At 31.4% G+C, this 17,592-nt stretch overlaps 1 long non-coding RNA gene across 1 annotated transcript; it reads right to left on the bottom strand.

Moving 5' to 3' along the window:
* Positions 1 to 1,189: 1,189 nt before the first annotated feature.
* LOC139520316 (uncharacterized) lies at positions 1,190 to 15,817 on the bottom strand. The gene is made up of 8 exons (XR_011663861.1): positions 15,576 to 15,817; positions 12,296 to 15,089; positions 10,298 to 10,492; positions 9,445 to 9,528; positions 8,198 to 8,376; positions 6,110 to 6,268; positions 3,240 to 3,376; positions 1,190 to 1,904 (listed from the first exon to the last, which is right to left on the bottom strand). It is a non-coding gene; the product is annotated as an uncharacterized lncRNA (long non-coding RNA).
* Positions 15,818 to 17,592: the final 1,775 nt, after the last annotated feature.

A 17,592-nucleotide genomic window follows, 5' to 3' on the forward strand; every position in this document is an offset into this window, starting at 1 on the left:
GCAAGTCTAAGATATGAAACTGTTAATTCAGTAATTTCTTTTTGGCTATTGTGTTAAGTTGTAAACCAATTTATTTTCATATTTACAATATAAAAATATAAATACATTACCAAAATAATTTAAAAAAATAGATACAGAAAACAATGTTAAAAAATAGATACAGAAAACAATGTTAAAAAATATAGTTTTATGTATTTCACAGCTTAACATTCAAAGTGTAGCGGATTCTAGATTCTTATCATTTGCAATGAGTAGTATCCAATTTTGGCTAGTTTAAAAAAAATATATGGATGGAGAAATAATTTTGGCTAGTTTTAAAAAATATATGGATGGATAAATAATACATTCCAGTGGCGGATCCAGAACTTTTCATAAGGAGGGGCCCGCTGACTGACCTAAAGGGGGGGCCTCTCCAGTCATGCTTCAGTGATTCCCTATATGATCAACCAAATTTTTCCCACGAAAGGGGGGGCGGGCCCCCAGCCCCCCCCCCCCCCTGGATCCGCCTATGCTGATTCAAATAGGTTTTTTATGAATAGCTATATCATTTGTGTCATGTGACCACACATCTAGTCAATTATATACGTAACAAGGAGGTTTTTTTTACATTTGAGGGGACTTAGAGAGCGACACTTTCTCGAAACATGGCATTGCATTATTCAAAGGATCCTAGTTTGTGGAGCAAAAAAACACAAACATCAAACAGCAAGCGAAATCATGATAAAAATAAACAGTAAAACTTAAAGCATCTTCAAAAAATACTTTCCAATTGGTACATACACAATTATGTATAAATATATACAGCAATGTATATTGCATTTTACCTGCGTTCGGCGATTATGTCGTTCTTAATTTTATACTGCAACTAGTTATGTGTATTTCCTAAATATAGTAACACAGCTATATTTTGTGCAATGTCAATTTCATCATGGATCACTTTTTCAACAATCAGAGGTTCATTAAGGGATGATAATAAGTTTGAAATTAGATTTACATTTTAAATAGCTATCAATGTATTAATTTAAGTTGCAGTATAAAAACAATATTAGGTCAATGTCGGAAAAATATAAACTTTTTTGTATTCGACGCAAAACTAGGGAAGGGCTCGGTAAAACCTCGCCCTTATCCAGTTTCTCAGCCTCACACAAAAAAGTTTATATTTTTCTGACATTGACCTAAATTAAATATTGTTTTTATACTGCAACTATTTATTTAAGTAATCACGTCGAAGCATTGCATCCCTAATGAAATCCCTAATTTTTGTATATCCCACCTACGAAAGTGGTAAGCTAGTTCCATGCTGACTTCTACACTTTATTCATAGATGTTTCAGTTTAGCGTAAAGCAAGCGGATTCCAGTTTACGAAAGTGTGTAATCATGATATTTTTCGGTCAGCTTATCCCTAACAGACAATTTTACTATTTTGTTTTGAGCGTCACTGATGAGTGTTATGTAGACGAAACGCACGTCTGGCGTACTAAATTACAATCCTGGTACCTCTCTCTGAAATTGCAGTCAAAATGTCATTTATAAAATACGAATGTACTTTTCTGAAAATTTCAGAACAAAACTTTTAATTTTGCTTTTGCAAATCTCACTATCTCGCTCTGTGTGAGATTGTTGTCTTCAAAAATATCAAATATAAAATACGGATGTACTTTTCTGAAAAATTCTTAACAAAATACTAATTCTTATTTTGCAAATCTCTCAAAATGTTACATTATGTCTTCATTGGTTCATAATCGAAATGAAGGTTATTTAAAAATGAAAACATATTTCAAATCTGTTTTCTTTCTGTTTTCTATTTTTCTTGCTCTACTAATCCAGTGATCCTCTTATTCACCTCGTGAAACGTGGTCTGTCGTCTGGGTCAAATTCCCAACATTTCATCATTATATCATATCTAATAAAATCAAAAACAAAAAATCAGAACGCATTAAAGTATACAAATGTCGATTATGACTAGATATTTAATATAAAAGATATTTCATTTTATTCGTTTTAACTCCACTCAATTAACATAAAAAAAGCAGTTGTCAATAAAAAAAAAAAACAGTTTGGATGGACATCTTGCTCGAATATCAAAACGGTTCAATCTTAATAATACTGTGAAGACAAGTTTTGTTTCATAACACTACTTCAATCTGTTATTGAAAAATGTCTCGTGTGCTATCAAACCCATATCATGTATTTTTTACTACAAGTTTGAACTCAAAGTCGTCAAAGTCATTTATCTGCCTTCAACATCAATGGTACTGTTTCATGATGGCTGTTATGTCTAAAACAACTGTGAATTTTATGTAATTTCATAATTAACACGACGGGTACCAAATGTGGTGCATAATCTGCATACCCTTCCGGAGCACCTGAGATCAACCCCCAGATTTTGGTGGGGTTCGTGTTGCTTAGTCTTTAGTTTTCTATGTTTTGTCTTCTGTAGTATTATTTGTCTGCTTGTCCATATGTTTAGCAATCGCGTTGTCAGTTTAATTTCTATGAGTTCGACTATCCCTCTGGTATCTTTCGTCCCTTTTTTTTTATGTTCAGTGAACATAACGAAGACGGTACATTCTTTAATTTGATTTTCATTTTGGTCTTCTTTTACTTTAAGGGTCCCCATATTTTAGAGTAAGAGTTCATTCATGGCTATGGTTGGTTTAGGAGATGTTTTAGGTTAGGGTTAGGTTTAAGGGTTAGAGCTAATGTTAGGTTTAGGTATGGCTTAGGATAAGGTAACGGGTTGAGAATAGCTTAGTATAGCTCTATATGGGTTTGGACCACTAAAGTAAAAGAAGGCCCTAATTTTTCAGTTTATAACTTGTTCTCAATATCAAGTTTAAGGTACAAATTCACTCCGATGGCTGATTGCCTAGATTATAGATACCCGATACTTTTAAACGCTTTAAGTATTTGGCTTTCAAAAAAAATCTGCCTCGAGTGAATCTAATGACGGTTAGGGGGCGATAACTTGATATTCTTGGGAAAAAAGGGGACAAAAGGATGTTTCAGTATTGATCACTTGCCACTCATGTTTACGTAGGCTCGACCTAGTTATTCCACTTCAAATGCCTCCTCCCCACCCAAGCTTATTAAATGTCCGTCCGCTTACTGTAAAAAGCATGCTGTGTTGTGCGAATATAATCAACGGCGACATGTGTGTTTTCAAAGCTTGCATGCATTGTTTATTTTTGTTTGATATGTTTATATCTGTTAGTGATGAATACACCTATGAACTTACAATCTAGTTGGACAGAATTCAGTTCTTTTAAGTTGTCTGCCAGAGAACAAATACTTATGCATATCCCAATTGTTGACATCGCAATACGGCACAGCACCTCTTGTTATTAATTCCCACATAACCCCACCGAAAGACCACTACAATAAAAAAATCAAATAAAATTGTTACATAAATTTTCGAAAAATTAAATTATATATATCACGGTGGGTATGGTTGTCCTGCGAGAGAACGTTCTGTGCTGGTGATTTGGTCCTGTCAGGTGCTGGTGGGTTCTGATTCTGTGCTGGTGGGTTTGTTTACATTGTATCAGAACGGCAATAAAACGACTGTTTTGTTGATTAATTTTTCTCTGATGCGTCATAAGTACCATGCAAAGTATATTACAACAATATTATATTGCAAAAGTCGTGCAAGTTCGTTAAAGGGAATTGTCCTGACGCTGGGCTGGTAATAAGAAAAACGGTCCTGGTTCTGTGCTCCTATGTCCTGGTTCTGTGCCTTTATATTTTAGTTAAAAGTGGCATATATTCAAGACCATTGATGCTGTACTGTTATTGACTAATTAACTGTTGTCTGCTATCTTGAAATTGACATTGTTGTGAATCTGTTTACTGTTATTATGAGAGAAAAATACCCCTATTTTTTTTTCTTTTAAATTAACTGTAATCTTATTTATTGATTTATTGGCCTGTTAATGGAACCCTTCTTGCCCCCTTTTAAGATAAGAAAATATGTTTACGATTTTCGGGATTACGATCATTTTGCAAGATCACCAAAATACGTTGTTACAGTAATTTATACAATACTATATAAAGTAGATGATGTGGTATGTTTGTTGTCAATGGACAAATTTCCATAAGAAACCAAAAGAAGTATGTGTCAACAACCATACGTCATCGTACGACCTTCAACAATAACCCATAAAATAAAAATGTAAAAGGTTTTGCATAAAAATGGAGAGCAAAAATATAGAACAAAGGACTTTCTGAGCGTTTGAATCATATGTCTTTAGCAGCCTAAAACACATTTGTTTGTGAACAATTTAGTGCTGACTATAAGAATGACAATAGTATTGCGGGTTTGTTTGTTTGTTTTTTGTTGTTTTTGTTGGGGGGGGGGGGGGGATGGGGGATAAGTTAGAGCGAGGTTACAGTGAAAGTTTTAAGCTTGGAATAGTTTCCCGTTAGATTTAAAAGTTGTATTTTAAAAGAAAAATATATCTTATAGCTATTAAGAATCACTTGCTGTATCTGTAAGATTTTTTCAACATAAGTTTTGAGACTTTTTTAATCGACACATTGGGATTTTTGTATATGAGAACATGGTTTATCTATTAGTTGAAAATGCGGCTTTGAACTAGCTTTCAGTACCTGCGAGCATTCGTTGTCAGTCAATAATGTATGTCTTTGTGTTATTATTTTATGTGATAAATTGTTGTGTTGGTACACCACTGTAACAATGAAGGAGGAAATGAGGAGGGTTGGTTGGGTGGAAGTGGGGAGGGGTATGAGGAGCGCTAAAAAACATGTCTATGCGGCATGGGCTTTGATCATTGTTGAAGCATCAATGTAAGGGGCATTTAATATCTTAATAAAACTATTCTTATTTTAGATACTATATATTGTTATCTGATATTGGACGAAAGATGTTGCCCTTTTATGTAATTATGTAATACAAGTTACGATCATTTGAAAAGACATATTCAACAGCCAAATGGATGCACAAGAGCTAAAATAGGAGTCATAGATCCTATTGACAACAATTATCTGCCCTATTTTATTGATTTTGTAACATTTGTTTCAAATATGACCAAATTCTTATTCAAAATCACCAGCACCGTATCAGGACCCACCAGCACAATGCGGGACCCACCAGCACAGTATCAGGACTTGAATAAATTGAGAAAATGCTAAATTTTAATAAATTGCAATGTTTTTTCACAAAATAGTTTTGTCGTGTAGATTGCGGTATAAAAAGCGGACTCTATGAGCATTTTTGTTTTATTTTTTCAGTTCTAGATTTTCTGAAAATGAGCATTTTTGTGTTACGCTTACTGAAACAGTTTAGAGGGTCAACTTTTTAATGGTTTACATATGAACCCATAAGAAACAAAATTGAAAAATCTGAACTGATTTCTTCCATTTTTTATGAGAGAAAACGTCAAAAATCATCATTTTCGTCTTTGTTTACATTTTTTCATTGATCACCAGCATCCGTCAGGACCAAATCACCAGCACAGAACGTTATCTCGCAGGACAACCATACCCACCGTGTATATGGTCTTATTTTGAATTTATGTCAATATATATTGGATTAGTCTGTATATTTACATTGAAAGGTTTTCAATATTCGAAATGGTTTAAATATCAAAGACGTTTCATAAAACTTGAAATGGCAGGACGTAAACAGCGATGCATTCCCTTCTATGCGGGCATCTTAGAATCCTATGGTGAGCAACGTTGCTTTGTCAAATGCTGACAATATTGGGTTTTTCGATGTTGAGATATATATTTAGTTATTTTGTTTAAGAATAGACCACAGAAGCATTTTTAGTTTAAATATTTTTATTTTGTGTGACATACACCACCGATGTGATGAATATAGGTATGCATTTTTAAAGCAAGTTTTGCAGCATATTATACCTTTTTTATGTTTTGAACATATATCTTTTTGTTATTTAACAGTCCTTTGCGCAATGTCAGAAACGATTTCACAACTTCGCAAAAGAGGAAAACATGCTAATGTCGTGTAACATTTACTATGATGCAAACTAAATATGCAAATGTTTTGAAATAAGTTTTTATACCAACTTGTGCCTTATACATGTAAACAAATATAAATAACATGGATATAACAATTAATTTACATACAACATCTGATTTTGTACTATAGGTTCCATTTTCTAAACTCTCAGGAGCCATCCATTTCACTGGTAACATTTCCTTATTATCACTGCTGTAGTAGTTTTTGGTATAAATATCTCTGGCGAAGCCAAATCTGCTACTTTCACTTTTAAGTTTTCATCCATCCTGTTGGATAAATGAATAGTCTAGATGTGCGAATAGAAAAGTGTTCTCACATTAAGAAGTTGTAAGTGCGAAATGTTTTTCTTTGATACCGATTACAAAGTGTCCGAAATTTTTATAATCGGAATAATTTTATCCATCATCTGCTTAAAGTATAATTGTATTTGCTTGCCCTGTCACTTTTTTACAAGCTGCATAATTTATTTATTCGTATATTCATTATTCGTGTACTCATTTACTCATAAGATCTTTCTGACCTGAACGCAGTATTTTTTTTATTATGTCTAACATATTAAACTTCGAAAACAAAACTCCAAACAACGAATTGAAATCACCCTTATTGCTTGCAATAACAAATTTCAAACTTGGAGTAGCTTTTTAGATAGTTCGAAAATCCCGCATACTCAAGCTAGTTCGGGACACGTAAATATTGTATTTACTAATCTAACTGCCAAAGTACCTGATTCAAACAAATATGTAAAGATTACACATGTTACAGTGAATCATTCCAAGCGTACTTAAGTTATTGTACGACATATGTAAAATTTCTACAACCTAACAGTTCTAGTTCATTTACTTAGGAATGACAAACCAGACAATTTATAATATGATAAAAACCAAAAGTGTAGTTTAAGGAATCCATGCAAGCCTTATTGAGTCATATCTGCGTAATTTCGAAACACTGCATTACATCTGAAGTTTAAGGGAATTGAACTATCATGGAACAAAACTAATACAAAAATGAAAATAATGTTTTTCGTCTATCCAAATGTTGTCAATGAGATAAATTCGAGTTGATTAAAGAAAACTTTAGTTAGAGAACGAAATGTTGACGGACTGACAGAGTAAGACGATGGTATACCATAATTCGTTTATAATTTATATGAATTTTTAGCTATTTCCAATCTGAATCAAACTAACATAGTGATAATATACTTATATTAGACAATTTCACTGTTGCAACCATCATATGTAATATATGAAAAAAAACCCAGTTTTAGTGCGTTTTAAAAGAAATATGAAAATTTAAGTTTGTTTTAGACTTCTTACATGCAATTTCTGTTTTTAACATCAACCGTGATGTTTTGTTCGACGTCACGTGGGATAGTTTCAACCAATCAAATGTTGATTTTGCTATCAAAATCAATATGGCAGGCTGGAAAATTGCTATTTGTTCAAATTTATATGTGGTTGACATGAGAAGTTTTTAATTCGGTTTGATGTTTTTGTCAAACCAAGCGCAGACATTTGCATTTGTTGTATATTTTCTCGTGTTTCTTTTCAGGTGGAAAAAGATATCGGTAAATGTACACAGTTTAACACACATTTGTATTGTTAAAACAGCAAGTTTGTTTTATTTTATGCAATCAAAATGTAAATGTTATTCATTTTCTGTATATAAAACACGCATGCAAGTACACTGATATGATTTTAAAGCTTTCATCTCTTTTTCACAGAAAAATTTCAAAACACTTTGTATGACTTTGCTGTATGAACCTACATTAAGTGCAGGACAACATTGTTTAAAACCACAAAATAAACTACTAGTATTTCAATCGATCTTTTAGTAGCTGTTAATATTCTTTATATGTTATAGTTTTTTACTACATGCAAACAACGATTGATGTATAAGTATGTTAGAACTTCATATACAACTATGGGATGCTTGCTTGCTAATTAGACATCTTTTCATCTACAGCACATGATCTATAATCAGTTTGAAATTGCTAACCAGATTGGCACGAAACATTATTTGTATAGTTTTACATTGAAAAATTCTTCGAAATACATGACGAATCTTTATAATGAACTTGGATCTACCAATCACAACGCTTTTATTCATATATATCCTTGGATTCCAGCAGCTTATATATAACTAACAAAAGGAAAAGACACAACAAAAATAATCACAACATATTTAGTATAACTTACATTGCTAGCACTTCGAATATAAGACAGTAGATCTCCATTTGACATGAATGGAATAATTACTAATGGGAATTCACCAGGAGCGATGGAAATACCAATCAGTGACATCACATTTGGATGATTGAAATCTTTCATGATCATAGCTTCATCAATGATTGCATTTATGTCTTGCACCTCTGTTTCTGTAATTTGTTTTAGCAAGAAATTAGACTGAATATATAAAATTTGGTAGCCAAGTGGTCTAAGAAGTCGAATAACTGTATCACTAGCCATTTAAACCTGAGGTAGTTAGATCGAATCTCACATATGTTAGGTGCACTCAACACTTATCTTAATTGGCTAGGATTGTTAGTTTTTCAACCGAAGGTCAGTAGTTCTCTTCGGGCACTCCGGCTACTTCTTCCACCAATAAAAAATAACCACCAAGAAATAGCGCGATATTGTTGAAAGTGGCGGTTAACACCAATCAATCAATCAAAATATAATGAGAATGTTGTATCAATTTACATGTTTAAAATAACAGATCAAACATTGTTGAGATGATTTTAAGTTGTAAAAAAAAATACAATGAAAGCCTGTCCTCGGGTTACCAATAAGAAAGAAATGAAGAAAGGATATCTTGAGATAAACTGTCATACCCTTGTTTAGAAGGGGAAAATTTTTATTTTTCGAAATATACAGGCGTCAGGTCTTCGATCACTTTTTTTTCTCAAAGGAAACCACTCATCCTAGCAAATGTGGTTGATTCAATTTAATGTTTTTTGAGACTAAATACGTGTATTCAAAATACAAAAAAAATGTACTGAAATTTACTACCTTATAATCTATGCCATGTGAAAAAAATTACTTTTTTCATAAAACATAAAACAATTTTAACATTTACAACACTTTATTATCTTTTCATGGCCATAACGCTCAACTGAAATAACCTTGATCTTGAATACTCACAACCAAAGCAATGTCTACAAACTAACACTTGAGAAGATCATCTGTGCTTTTGAGAAGCTATTTTTCTTTGTATCAAAATAATTGGCTATCTTTACATAGATCTTATAAATGGTCGATGACATGACTGTTGTTTTCAAATTCATTATCGTTCCTGTTTTGTGTTTAAGTTAAAAAGTAACCTAAGAGAATATACCAGTTCCCTTTATACAAATGGAAAAAAAAGTATATCAAATTATCACTACATACAGTCATAAATCGAAATAAACAGGCAAGACATTTAGCTTTTCCCCTCTGTTACTTACAAAGAACAGTTTTGACGGCAACAAGTTGTTCATCCTTCTCGTCCATTGATCGCAGATAACCCTGGTAAACACATCCAAAATTTCCTGTGAAAAAAATGTGCCTTTACTTTCATAATTGATAAGATAGAAATTAAATATAACTATTTTATGATTTAAAAAATGCCGTTCCATAATATATTTTATTTCTTTACTGAGAAAGGAGAATAAACATATGCCACTCATAATATTAGCGTAAATCATGACCATGGACATATTTCGGAATAGATGGTTATCCGGATCGAACAATGCGCATAAACAGCACAAGCACCAATGTCCTACTAAAAATAGGCATGCATGACCGTTATATTGATTACTGAGTAATCTAAACATTATTAAATCATTAATAACCAGCGATGGACAAGAGCGGTCAAAAGGAATTTTCAACTTTAACAGAAAACCTAACTTTTATGTGACAGTGTATAAATGAACACCTTTGACCATAAAACATGTGAATAATCTACATCAGTTAGTTTTCCTTATAACCTTATTGCAATATATTTTCAATGAAAGTACATGCATAAGAAATATATATTAGTTCACAAGGTAATATCACACTAGGGTAACGAATATTCAGTGTAAGAACGCCATTTATATATCTGGAAATGAATTTAAAAGATAAAGATCCATTTGTTATTTTTGTAAATTCATTGCATCATATCATACAGAATATTATAACAAATCATCTTGCAACGTTGTATTTGTACATCATAGTTTTTCTTCACTCGCCCTGTCGATTATGATTTTGTTTGTTCAAACTTATTTTCATTGTCTAGATTATTCTAGGAGAGTGAAATTTTTGAAATAACATGCTCACCTTGGCCAATATCTTTTCCAAGTCTAACCAAATCGCGTTCGATAAAGATATTCTGCTCCTTCAGCATGTCAACAATTCCAATAGCGTCAAATTTTGGTTGAGAATTCCCTGTAGCCCCTTTAACAATCAGCTCTTCACCGACCTGTCCTTTCTGTTTGACATATCTAGGTGTTCTTTGCTCAGCAGTTGCATTACCTTATGCATAAATCAAATCAGAATTAATTGACAAAAATGTGTGTTTACAACAATAAAACGCGAGGCTGCATATTAAACAGCAGATCCAAATTTTCTATCTCTTTCAAGGGCATTAAATTGTAAACCTTTAGTATGTCTTACGTAGCCCGTTAGCAATTTAAACGGGTCTACCAAATCAGCGACAACAACCAAACAACATGCATTTTAACATCATTACTACTCTCTGTCCACGAAATTTGGTCGCACATACATAATAGTTATAAATCAAATTCAAGCGTTAACTGATGCAAAGTTTGATTGAGTTCGTACTTGAAACCCCAAATCAGTAGGATTTAACTTAGTCAATGGTTTAAGTTGCTTTCTGTTTTAATTTTAGCATTAATTGTTTTAAATTGTTTGATAGATGATTTCGATTTAAATTTCCTGATTTTTAATTAATACATTTGGTAATTTCTGCTTGATAAAACTTCAATCTTCAATGAAAATAAACAATTGCAAATGCATGTGTATTCTCTGAATGCATTGTGTGGTTTAATATAAATTGAATTAGTATTATGTCCTACATCGATAATGTATAGGAATGATTTTATAAGAAAACACATGGCGTTCATATCAGGTGTTGTTTAATGTGCATATTCTGTTTAATTGGATATAAATTATAAAGTCGATTCTAGTTTTTTTAGAAACAAATTTCCAGAATTCATTTTATCAATTCGTTCTTATTGGAAAGTGCCGTGAATACTGGAAATTCAGCATGCATTTATTATGACTTTTGTATAATAATGGATGAAATGGTTCCATTCTATACCTCGCTAACAGGACATGTTGTATACAGATATTGATATTGAAACTTCACATGCTGAACGCGAGTATATATTTCTTCGATACGTTATCTGTTTGAATTTCCAGAATAATGAAATATCACAAAAATACAAAACGGGAGAGTGATAAATAGTAAATTTTAATGTTTGAAATGTAAAAAAAAACAAACGTCAAAATAACCAAAAATATTGAGCTCCAAGGAAAAATCATAACGGACAAATGACAAATGTATTTATCGATTTTATTTCCAATCTTGTTAATTTTGAAATTTCTCCACAATGTAATGTTTCATTTTTTTTTATTTTATTTATACATTATATTATTCATGCTCATTCTTATTATCTGACGCAGTGAACACAAAACGAAATTTTTCTTGAAAAATTTGCTATGTATTCTAACCAATTTTTTTTTCAAAAAATGCATTTGTGTTGAACCCATCAGATAATGAAAACGAACCTCACGTAAATTATGACCAAACAAACAATACAACTTTAGACAAATCTACATCTTATGGTATCTATTTTATAAAAATCGCTCAAACAGTTACTTGGTAATACTTTAAAAAAAAAATCGATTTTAGTTGAAATGATTGGACTTTTTTAGAGTGAGAACGAACTTTTGTCCTATGAGTCACTGTCAGTGACAAATGACTAATACATATACGGTCAACGAAATGAGACTGTTGTAAAAGTGAGAGGTTTATTGCTATAAAACCAGGTTCAATCCACCATTTTCTATATTTGAAAATGCATGTACCAAGTCAGGAATATGACAGTTGTTGTCCATTCGTTTGATGTGTTTTGTCATATGATTTTGCCATGTGATTAGGAACTTTCCGATTGAATTTTCCTCGTAGTTCAGTATTTTTGTGATTTTACTTTTGACTGCGTAAATAACACAGCTACCGTACATTTGAAATAATGCAGGTAATATGTTTTGAATTAATTACATAATTACAGGACTTTTTGAATTTTCAATTACCTGTATCACTTGGCGGATCCATGAGACCTCTTGTTTCTGGGCTATTGAAATACACAACAGAAATCTCGTCTGTAGCTTTTTTTCGAAACACTCCTAGGTGCTTTTTGCGCACGACAAGTATAAGACATAAAATCAAAATACCAAACGTCCCCAAACAAATCGCAGCAAGTTGGACATGTATTTGGTTCTGACGAATTTCTATATGAGAAAACTGCATATACCCCAAATTCGTCTTCTAGTTCAGACCTACAGATACCTTTTCAGTAAAAATAAATAAACGTTAACTTACAAAATATAACGATAGTGTTGAAATGTTAACAAGATAAATGTTAAGTATTTTAAATTTACGCTGATATAGAACACCACATCCTCTTGTATTCATATAAGAAGAAAACATTGGTTTCCTTTGCGTTTTTTATTCTTTAGGTTCTTTAATTTTTAAATGAAATGTATTGCAATGTTAAATTCACTTTAACTTATTTTATTTTTTAAAGTTTTTGGCTAGAAACTTTTGAATGATTTCATAACGATTAGATATACCTAATCTATTTACATATATCTAACCATTTTACACCTAGTTTATTCTATCAATTAACAGAAACATTCTCAATTCTCCAAAAAGATATAAATTATCTGTAATACTGATACTGCGCTTAATGAACAGTACATACTACTGGTACAACGCAGACTTTTAAGTTCATTCTATAGCATAACAGTTGCCTGTCATGTGAACAAAACAAATCAAGGTTATACTACCATGAGACCGTCTTTCAAAAAGTTTGTTTTGTTATTATTTTAGCCGTTAGCTTTCACAATTGAAGTATCCATGTTTATCATATCGGGACCTATTAAATGTTTTGTTCACATATAATTGTCAATATAATGATTTTTTTGTTGCGATTTTTATATACAAGGAAGAGGTTAAGAAAATTTTACTTTTTATAGCCGACCACAGAGTATGGTTTGTTTTATTTACAAAATTCTGTCATCCATCTAATTGTTGAAGTTCACACGGTTGCCTATAACCGCTTACATCCACTTTATTTGATTTTTGGTGGATAGTTGTATCATTAGCATTCATACCATATCTCTTTATTCTTATAATAAAATTAACGGTACTAATTTTCTTGCACCAGATGCGCATTTCGACAATACATGTCTCTTCAGTGATGCTCGTGGCCAAAATATTTGAAATCCAAAGCTTATATAAAAGATGAAGAGCTATAATCCAAAAGGTCCAAAAAGTATAGCCAAATCCCTGAGAGGAATTAGAGCTTTGCCTTAGGGAGATACATTCCTTAATTTATAATAATTTCTATCATTTTGTAACAGCAAATTTTAATAACACAACAAATCCGTATACATGCATAAGGAGGTTTCTGGGTTTTTTTTGTAAACAAGTCTGTTCCGATATACTTGCTATATGCCATCACCTCTTTTATTCTGGTCAGGCATTATGATCATGTATATTATAAAACTATTGATAAATCGTTAAGTTTAGAATTGCTATGGACTTATAACTACATTGCATGTATGTTTTATTATGAAACGTTTTTTTTTTTAAGCATTTTCGCGTCCTTCCCAAATTATCATTGATTACACAATAAAATATAACATTCATAATGACACGAGTTCCCACAAAAAAGGGCACAGATAAATTTAAGAAAAACTTGATAGATATCGTGTTTTCATGATCCTAGTTAAAAATGTAATTATATGTATTGAATGCTTCTTATTGTAATTTCATAGGGTTGCGCACATTTTTAGAATGAACCTTGTCAACGCTTTTACACCCAATAAATTTATAAAAAGAAGCATTGAATTCTTAAAAAAACCATGAGAAAATTATGAATTGAGAAAAAAAATATAAGGAAGATTTGTTATCTTTGGGAGATGAGCTTCGAAACAATATCAATGAATTTTGAGGATTGTTTTAAGTGTTCTTCCGATTAAACCATTCCTCAAAATAAGTAAAATATCCCTAAGTGGTTTCCGGGTGAGCTTTACCGTATATCAAACATAGAATCACTGATCAAAGATAATCGTGAATTTAACAATTAATAATTACGATTGAATAACAGAAACGTTTGAAAGATCTAAAAAGAAAACTACGAAAAACATTATTACGCTAAACGCGTATTACCAATGTTATTTCAACTGATCGGATAGAGCTTACACGTTTTAATTTGCATAAGGACAGTATATGTGTGTGATAAGGATAATTGCCGTTATAATTATTGTTGATTTCTAATCACCTATAAGTGTCACCAAAGGAATTTACAAAAGAATGACTTGACACATCATCGATTAATTTATCCGAAAACACCTATCTATAGATGGACTGGTTTCATATTATCGAATCGGTTAAACCCCGTCCAGTCAAGTGAAATAAATCAATAAATAAAACAAAACAAAACTTAAATATAAATGACCTCAGTTAAACTAAGAAGCATACGGAATAAAGACCGGGTGGACAATAAAAAATAGCAAGACATCCTGCAAATAAATACAATGATGAAACACAAATTGCATAAAATTATAATAAGGTCAACTTAAATTTGTTCCTTGCGATCGACCTGAAAATCCGACAGTAATATCAATTTTGAAGATCTACTCCATGTTTATCTTAAAGGAAGTTATAAAAACCACATCCGGTCAGAATCGCGCTGCCCTATATTCCTTGTTTTTCTTTGATACTTATATAACCAAACCCTCGTGTAGTGAGGAAGAAAGGCCCTTGTACAGTCCAACATATTGCTTTATTTCCTCCTGTCGTAGAAAAGGTCCCAACTTGCTGAAAAATGTTTTGAATTTTATAGTAATTTTGTCATCTACTTATTTTCAAAATATATAAACATGCATTCATTTTCTTCAATATAATTTATTTTTGGTATTACCCTCATTCATAATTGTCAGTTTAGAATTTGCATATAATCTATACAATTACAAAATTTCAAGATGTTAAAAAAAAACTTTATTTGCTTGTCCCTATATGTACAACTTTAACATCTTAAAGTGTATTTGTGCTAAACAAAAGACGTTACGAAGTAGAGCCTATTTCTGTTCTTTACTGTACCTCTAATTTCATTTGCTTGAAATGGCTTCTCACAGAACATGTAACATGACGGCTTCTAAAGTTCTTTAACAGATGTCAGTTTATTAAACAGTGATACTAATGAATATCTTCAATTTGCAAGACAATCTGTTGCAACATTGTAAAATCAAATTAAAAGTTATACAGCGTGACCTTAATAATCTGCGTATAAATCTTGCTCCTTACTTATTATATAAAACACGTCTCTGTCCAATCCATACCCTGATGATTTCGCATTAGACACCATTCAGCTCAAGCATCCATCCAACATGATTGATTCACATCGATGAAAACCACCTTCGTGATCTCTTCTAAAATTTGAACCGATTGAAGCCGTATAATATAATATTGTGTATTTATTACAACTACTGCATCAAGGAGTACTTTTAATTGTACAGGAAGTATCATATACTCGTCTCTTTAGTATATTTATAGGATACTGTCCTAATTTAAGAAACACACAATCGCTACATGTATGTATTTATAATGAAATATGTCTATATATAACTATGTGTAGTAACAACTTATATAAATACGGATTATATAAGTATTTATACGTAGTGCCTTTACAAACAGAACACGTCATGATGTTAAATCATTGATAAAAGATGTTTCTCATATGATTGTATAAGGCATTCAACATTGATACGAGATTGATACACAACAGTATATTAAACTTTTTCTGATAGATATAAAAATATTTTGCTTGATTTTTTTTTATGTCAAATATCATTAGTACTTTACATAATCAGACTCATAAACCTGTAATGTTTTTGTGTTTGTGAATGCATTGTTATTATTTAAGATAATTGTCATTTAATTTCGAGTTGAAATAAGCTTCTTTAGAGCATTAATAAAAGGAAATATCAGATAAAAACTGATTCGAGACATACCTATGAAAAAAACACCACCTAACACATTTAAGGTTCATCATACGGATTTCAACATTAAACTAATGTGAGCACAATATATGTTAAGGTGTTTGCCGCTCGAGCGTTTACAGATTGTGGTACAATTTAACAGAGTATATCATCTGCAATCAATGAGTTTTGTATATCGATATCTTCATGTTTTCTGGTATTTTGTGTCGCTGTATATCTGTCTCATTGTCGTAAATCATACAAACATTATGTCTGATTTGAAATATACTTTTTGTTAATAAATATGATACACATTGAACGGGTTTTTCATCATAGTATGTATAAAAGCTATTGTAATTTAAACATATATTAGTCAAAACGTAGTCTTTTCCAATGCCCCCTTTATTTTGAATATTGAATTGTTCATATTTCTTTTTTGTCTGTTAACTTTGTTTAAATACTTGTCAATGCGTTTGAAGAAAATCGTACATGATGATAGTAAAAGAAGAAACACGTGACATGCACAGTAAACGTATCCGAATAAATGAACAAAAAAAATAAAAAAATGTATAACTTTATTTACAAATCTATAATTAAAAAACAGGCATGCAAATAAATCAAAGAAAAATTGAGCATATATAAAAAAAAAAGTTAATCAGTTAAAACTATAATTTTTAGCACACCTTCAAATAGGTTTACAAATAATGGTTAATTAGAAAATCATCATTTTTAACAAATATCATAGTAAAACTTTAATAAAGTGATATATAATGTAGTAAAAAGCACATACAATAGTATAGGTAACTTGACAGCAACCAATAAATGAAAAAAACCACAGCAAATGTTCATATAAAGTATATAGTATGAAATTCAAAACAGTGTAGCTGTGGCAATTGATTGACACATTAAAATCATTCATTGACTGGGACAATTTAGGTGAACGTTTGTATGTAACGACCAATGCTCACTATGTACTTTTTAAAGAAACTTAAACTATGGGGTCACCAAAGGTTTTCAAAACCTAAATAAAGTAATTCGAAAAATTAATCAGAAATAACACGATATTTTGATTTATATCAATTATATAAATCAAAACACAAAGTTTATTCCTGATTAATTTTTCGAATTATTTTATAATTAAAGGCGTTAAGAAACCTTTGGTGACCCCACAGTTTAAATGTCTATCGTAGGTACGTCATGAACAGTGGTTGTTACAGACAAACGTTCACGTAAATTGTCCCAGTCAATGGATGATTTTGATGGGTCAATCAATGGCCACAGCTACACTGTTTTGAATTTCATACTATGTTCGTATGTTCTTCTCATATATGTTATGATGGTAT

This window comes from Mytilus edulis, chromosome 4 (assembly GCF_963676685.1).
Source record: "Mytilus edulis chromosome 4, xbMytEdul2.2, whole genome shotgun sequence".
Taxonomy (NCBI): domain Eukaryota; kingdom Metazoa; phylum Mollusca; class Bivalvia; order Mytilida; family Mytilidae; genus Mytilus; species Mytilus edulis.